Source organism: Paramisgurnus dabryanus, chromosome 17 (assembly GCF_030506205.2).
Source record: "Paramisgurnus dabryanus chromosome 17, PD_genome_1.1, whole genome shotgun sequence".
Lineage (NCBI taxonomy): Eukaryota > Metazoa > Chordata > Actinopteri > Cypriniformes > Cobitidae > Paramisgurnus > Paramisgurnus dabryanus.
The window spans coordinates 13,205,297-13,212,978 of NC_133353.1; the positions used below are offsets into that span (position 1 = coordinate 13,205,297).

Here is a 7,682-nt window from a genome sequence, read left to right on the forward strand (position 1 = left end):
GTTTTGAAAAGTTTTATAACTTTTTGTGAAGCAGTGATTAATTGTTCTCAAAACCATCAAAAAGCAGCGATGAGAGGAAGTAGTTTGCGAATAATTTGTCAAACACTCGTCTCTTGAGAAGTTTGTAAATACGTGGATTTCTTCGCATATAAACTGATTAGGTTGTGGGTCATTTTGACGACACAAGAAAAAGTTTTTATGATGTTTTTATTAAACATCACTTTACTTGAATGGGTGTTCATAGGCTGACATGACACCTTCATAACCATGACATGACACGTTTCATAAATATGAAAGAGATTTTATTGACGTTTATGACTACTGTCATTAAGTGTCATTTGATCAATTATGTCATTTTTATTGCAAAGATGACATTGTTTGAGATGTCTTTCACTGTAAACCCAAATGCTCAAAATAATTAAATTGATTGAGTAGTATAAACTTAATTTTCTAAAAAAGTTCTACTAACTCAAATGTTTTGCGTTTCTGAGACTTTTTTTAAATTGTGAGTAAATTAAACTCAATATTTTTAATTTACTGAAACTATTTGCAGATTAAGTTGATTTTCACTTAAGAGTATAATTTCAATGTACTTATTTTTGTTGTTTCAACTGTCAAGCGTCTGACATCAGTAACGTGTGCGTGCTGTCATTAAATGATATAAATTTTAAAATGGTTAACATTTAAAATATACACACACATTCACTTCAAATTAGGGTCTCAGAATTGTAATTTCATTGACCATGCCAGTGGGTTCAACATTAGATGTTTATTTGAATTTATCACAGATAACATTAATATACGTTTGAAAAAAGTTTAATTTTGAATTAGGTTAGGTCCATCATTTTATTGGCTTACGACACTCACGTGGTCCAAGATCAGCGCGTGCGTGAGAACCGGAACGCGCAACGTGGGAATGACGTTGCCGGCTTGGCGCCACAATTGACTGCATTCGAACTTCAAGCTGTCGGCAGTAATCAGCACCATCGGTTTCACGGTAAGTGTTAAATGTGTTTTTTCTAATGAACAGTTGATTGCGTCCCCCGCGATACAAAAAACAGCCGTTGCCAATGTTGTCTGATGTGGACATAAAGTAAATAACCTGGAAACACCGAAGTCGCGTTGCCGTGGCGGCTGGGTTTTGGATAAACCGTCGCTTTCCTTTAGTGGGAAACACGTCAGTACTTCCCCCGCGTGGTATCGCTTTTCTCGCGTGTGTGATTAAACATTAAAGTGTAATGTAACGTTATGTGATTCGGAAGGGAGAAGCAGCATATTCAGATCAACCTATGGCGGTCAGTGTTTTTAAAACCTGTCACTGTTATCAACTGTTTGGATATATAAGCACGAACATAGTTCGTCTGTAAATAAACACATGGTTACAAAGACATAAGCTGTGCATGCGCAGTGTGTGTGATAAAATATAGCCAAAATCTCAGTTCTTTATGGTGTGTGTTTATCATCGATGTCTTGGTTATGAAACAGAACTGACAACAAAAGCAGAAAATATATAAAGACGCAAGATGCATGTAATGATAATCACTTAATCAGACCGTAGAAATGGGTCTAAAGTTTTAACTTTTGCTGCCTTCACATGTGTTCGGAAGTTCAATAATCATGTAAACTGTTGGTTAACTTATACGTTACTCAGTATTAAGTATAAGGAATTCTACTCAAACTGTTTCAAGTTCTCCTGATTTAATGGAGCTATACACTTGCTAACATGCATTTTGTTTGCCTTTCAGGTGGCTGGCTGCAAAATGATTTGGCAGTGTAAGTTGTGCTCATCTTCTTTTATTGACAGATTGCAAATATTTAAAGGGACACTTCACCCATTTGCATTAAGCTTTGTATAGTTAGAACATGTTTTTCAATGGTCGTGCATCATATTCTCAGTTGCCACGGAGAAATACAGATTTCAGTGTTGCACTTCCTTCTTTCAATTATGTAAAAATCATCATTTTGCATCATTGAAAGCAGGAAGTCCAATATCTTTGTTGAGGGGGTGAGACCATAGATATGTATAAAGGCTAGATTTCTCGCCCGTGCTGCTGGCCAATTGAGTGGAACGTCCGCATTTTGGCGGCCATCTTACTACATGACGCTCACTCGTAGCATTGAGTTTTAACGGTATAGGTACTTTTAAATGACCATAACTTGCTTAATTTTGTACAGATTTTCAAACGGTTTGTTATAAACGTCAAAGATGTACCTATGACACTGCATGCTTATACTAAAAAAATAGAAAAAATTCATGAAAAATGTTGAAGCATCCAGAATTATTCAGAATCGTTAATAATGTTTGTAAGAAACCAAACCGTTTGAAAATTGGTATAGCATTGAGCAAGTTATGGTCATTTAAAAGTACCTGCACCATTAAACTCAATGCTCAGAGTGAGCGAACTGTCTGAGGTAAGATGGCCGCCAGGTGAGGACGTTAGAGACTCTGCCGTAAGACATCTAGCCTTTATACATATCTATGGGTGAGACTACAAACACTCCTCTTCTCGGTCAAATAGGAACCAAATTTGAAATGAATGTTACATTTCAACTACAAATATGACACACTTTCATTAAAGATTTATATTTCATCCTCTTCACTTATAAGAAAGAGGATGCAGACAGCATTTGACCTGCGGCGACAGACCATAGTGAAGACATGCTCACCAGTGAAAAACCTCATGGAACTCTGGCCTGCACTCAAATAGAGTCTGAGGTAATGTGTAGTGGCACTTTTTCTTGTTATTCCTTTCCTGATAACCTATACCACATTCAGGGGCTGTTTTATGCTTTATGGGAGGGTTAAATTTCCCCAAAATGCACATAAGTAAAATAACTGTGTTGTCTTTGTTTAAAAATGTAGGTGTATTTAGACTTCCAACGAATTACAATACAGAACCTGCCCAACATATTCTGCTCTGAGCTTGACCGACATCTTCTTTCTGAAAAAAGTCATCAGTCTAGAAAGACAACCAAAATTGGGAAGACATCAAATGCTTTGACTGAAATCCTAAGAATCTACGATTAACAGGTAAAGATATTGTTAAATATTTTATGGGTGTAATTCTTAATTGAAAGAGGAAAGTTGAAAAGCATTTGACAAGTTTAATGATTCAATTTTGAATGCTACATTTTCTTCACTTATTTGTCTGATTGCATTACAAGTTTAACATTTACAGTTCAGTTATGTTCCATGGTGTTTTATCATTATAGGAGGTACGTGACATACACACCAAGTGTATCACTGCTCTTCATCTCCTTCCAGTCTATCAACATGAGGACGTCTCAGGGTTCTTCAGGACCTGCACAGTGAGTGTTTTTTTTTTTTTTTTTGGAAAATATACACTACTATTATTAGAAGAACATGTTTTTCATGATTTTACATTTCCTTTGGTGTGTAAGTGTGTATTAGTACATGTTAATGATATGCAAAATGTACAAATCCCAATGTAAACAATGACGTGAGTTATTGTGTCCAACTTAAATCTCTTTTCTTGGATTACAACAAACACATGGATTGTAGGCAACAGTTTACTTCCTAAGCCTGTTGATCTGGACTCGACGGTCATTATCATAATCCCGCCCGCTTATGTTTTCATATTTAAAGAATTTACTACTGACTAAACCATGATTCAAACACAAGTTTTGAGCAGTGCAGAGTAGCGCTGGTTGTTTGTCGCTTCTACGATCACAAATGCAGGCATGGTTTTAACGTTTTAGTATCCTTACCTTACCAATCTGTTATGTTCTGCGTAACAAACAAGCGCTATTCTGAACTGCACAAAACTCGTGATTGAGTCATGGTTAAGTCTTCTTTAAATCTTTAAAAATTCTTTACAGGCTGTGAGTCAGAAACAGGCGGGATTATGATAATGACCGTCGTGTTCACATCAACAGGCCATGGAAGTAAACTGTTGCCTACAATCCATGTGTTTGTAGTAGTCAAGAAAAGAGATTTAAGTTGGAGAGGATAACTTGCGTCATCGATTACTTAACATGTACTAATACACACTGACAACCCCCCCAAAAAAATTTAAATCATGAATCGGATAATAGGTGCTCTTTAAACAAGATAAGGCATTTATCTTTATAGGTTTTGGAGCATATTATCAACTTGGATGTACTGGTAGCTTGGCTGGCTCCTTTAGAACACTGATGTGTTCCTTGTTCACACATCTTTTAAAATCACTTTCTGTCTGTTGTTCTGTAGCAATATTGTTTGTTTAACATATGTCATGACTAGATTAATGCCTTTATTTTTGCACAAAACCTGCTGTAAATAATTGAAAATTTTTCAAAAATTAATTAATAAAAAACTATTTACCCTTGGTATTTGCCATGTGTAACCAGTTTTTGCTTTAATATCTGTTTTATTTTGCAGGACACATCTGATGAGCCAGAGCTTTAAGATGTTGTAAAGGCCCTCCTTACAGTCATCATAGATGACGACACAAGTCCAGTTCACTTCCAGCCTGAGAAAATCTGTCATCGTTGAAAGCGAGATTTGGTCAACCTCTACAGATTTACTGATGCCTTTCTGGTAATGTTTGGACTGATCTATGCACTACACCTCAGCTATCCCAGGCGACTGACAACACACTTGAATTCACTCAAATGTTACTTTGCCTTGATGATGGAAAAGTGTCATCCAAGTAACAGAGTCTCAAAAAAGACTTGATGTGTATGTAAAAATGTATCTAAAAATGTGTTTTCTTCACAATATGCACAATGTGCCTTTGTATTTTCAAACGGTATTTGTGACTTGAATTGTTGTCTGTGTTGGTCTTTTAAATTGACACTGCCATTTTAAATGGAAAGGGCAAAAATTTTGTGAAACACAATGTAATTCAAACTGTTTAAGTTGTCTGTACTCAAAATATTTGAGGCAACGAGTTGCCTCAAAAAAATTAAGTTTTGAGCCATGTGATTTTGAGTTTTGTGTGTCAAAGGTTTTGAGTAATGTGTAATTAAAAAAAAACTGAACAAAAATAAAAACATTGAGTTTACATAACTTAAAAGTGCTTCTTTGTGTACTTATTTTTTTTTAGTAATGTTAACTTAATGCCATGAGTCAATGTAACTGAAAATTATTGAGTAGACTTTAATAAGAACTTTTAATTTAATTATAATCAAAAGGTTTATGTTACAAGTAATCAAAATATTTAACCTCTTAACGAAATTGTGTTTTAAGTTCATGAACTTAAAAATTTTGAGGCAACGAGTTGCCTTAATTTTTTTGAGTTCTGCTTACTAATTTGGGTTTACAGTGTTGTTATGACAACTTGACATTAACCAAGACAACATAACTGACCACTTTTTGCCAGTAATACAAATTTAATTTGTCATTAAAATGTCATTAAGTGTTAATACTCTGTAAAATAGTTTTATAACAGCATCATGAATATTTTTCTTGACTTTAACTACAGTGGTACAAATATAATTTGTCATTAAGTGTTAATACTCTGTTAAATGGTTTTATAACAACATCATGAATATTCTTCAGTTCATAATGTTTATTTGACTGAGTATTAATAATATTTGACATAGTATTAACACTTAATGACATTTAAATCACAGTTTAATGTAATGTTAACCCACAAAGCTAGGTAGTTTCTTAAGTTTGTTAATTATTGTTTATGATTTATAAATTTATGATGTATAATTATAATTCTAAGTTGTGTTGTATTGGTTTATGTCAAGTTGTCATAACAAAGATTTCTCAAACAATGAGGTATGTTAAACAAAATGAAAGTTTCTAAGCAGTTGCACACATCTAAATGCTTTTTGGCATTCAGAAATAGACCCAGATAGATTTCAGCATAATAGGGATACTTGAACAGAATCTCCAATTTCACATGTATTTTGTGTATTTTCAAAATACAAAATACTGTCTTTGTATTTAAATACATTTTTCGACACAGTATTTTGTATTTGTATTTAAATAAATTTTTCGACACAGTATTTTGTATTTGTATTTGAAATACATTTCCATGTATTTATGCCCATCTCTGCATACAGGTATCTTAAAATATATCAGTGCAAGTGTTGTGTCTGAAGATGCACACCAGTAATGTTTATTTAAAAATTATGCTTTTAAAAATGGCTTAAATATCCTAATTTAACTAAGGCCTAGTTCTGGCCCTCTGGGGTTTGAGTGTTCTGGCATACAAAGTAAAGCGCACACATGACTGAGCAGAAAGTGAAGCTTATGCCGAGTTCAGACTGCATGATTTTCAAACCAGTCAGGTCACAAATGTTTTCACACTGCGTGATTATCTGGGGTAGCGTTCAGGCGCTGCTGTTTCAGACTGCATGATGAATTGACGACAGGGGTTTTCATACTGCATAAGGTAGCCACGGATGAGGTAGAGGAGGAAGATCCCTCCTACATAATTTTGGGGGGGGGGACAGTAGGCATTAGGCTGACAACATGGCCACCTCTTCAGCCAGCTGACAACATGGTCGGCCGAATTGTAGGCCCATTTAAACTTCACTTCAAGTTAGGTCAATGGGATGTTGGTTCTGTTCAGAAGTCCACTGTGAGAATTGGGTAAGTCCGGTCTGTTAGAAAAGATATTAACAACCACAACGAGGTCTGTTGAAAGGTTTAAAGCTCGAAAGCATTAGGAAGAGTTACAGTCAGAAAATTGTGGTCTCAGAAGTGGAATAAAAACCTTAAAAAGTAAACCAAAATTGTGAAGCCAACATAATGAACTTGATCATTATTTATCAAGACTCACAAAGCAGGAAATTAATAGTAAAGTCAAGGTAACCCAATGAAGCATGAACGATTCATTCTTCACCATTAAAAGACTCATTGGGTTACTGGATTAGTCTCGCACAAAGTAACAAATGCTGTCACGAATGCGAGTGTCTCTTTTATCATAAACCCTTAAGTATGCAGCAGGCACTTATTTTCACAAAAAAAATATGATGCACACAACATCTCTTGATGCGCAGAACACATATTTTGAAATAAGGAACCACACACATGATGGGCTACATACATGTTGTGACGAACTTTGCATCGAGCACCCTTGAAAAAAGAAGTCACCGGCCGCCATTGTAACACATTGTGTTTCTTGTTTTATGTATTACAGTACTGATCAACCTACAGGTTATTTAGTGTTCATCCTGCGTATGCCGTCTTTGCTGGATTTTTCAGTAGGGCGTTCATGCGATTCGAAAGGAGATAGCAGACTTCTCTGACTACGTTTGGATGTGCGAGTAAGTATTAAACTGTTGGTGAGATGGGATGAGAATGCAATGCTGACATAGGCTACAGTACAATCACAGTTGCACAGATGTGTAGTGCTGTGACGGATCAGAACTCTTGATGTGTAAACTTTAGAAAGAGTTGCGCTACTGTGTCTTATACTGTAATATATTAACATACAATTTGCGAATAGAGTAATGAAAAACAACGTATGTGGGTCGACTGTTTATGTGCGCAGTTTGGAATTTCCCCTCGGTCTGTGTGCGCGCTCGGGTTTAAGGGCACTCAATAGGGCACATCGGAGAGACGCATTCCTAGAAGCAAGCATACATAAAATCTTTCTGTTCTTGACAGGGCACATATAAACAAAATTATCTTCACAGTATTTTTTTTCTAATAAAACATTTCTTTATGTCTTAAGTGTATGTAGAATCAAAAACTAGTCTGTGCTTATTTGGTCTTAAAG

The 7,682-nt window shown here is 35.4% G+C and overlaps 1 long non-coding RNA gene across 2 annotated transcripts; it reads left to right on the plus strand.

Moving 5' to 3' along the window:
• The first annotated feature begins 452 nt into the window (after positions 1-452).
• On the plus strand, positions 453-5,264 carry LOC135737419 (uncharacterized). Of its 2 annotated transcripts, XR_010528475.2 has the most exons (6): positions 455-997; positions 1,746-1,773; positions 2,609-2,716; positions 2,864-3,031; positions 3,214-3,309; positions 4,382-5,264. It is a non-coding gene; the product is annotated as an uncharacterized lncRNA (long non-coding RNA). The 2 variants fall into 2 exon arrangements; XR_012335333.1 differs by lacking the exon at positions 1,746-1,773 and having other exon boundaries at positions 453-997.
• The last annotated feature ends 2,418 nt before the right edge of the window (positions 5,265-7,682 follow it).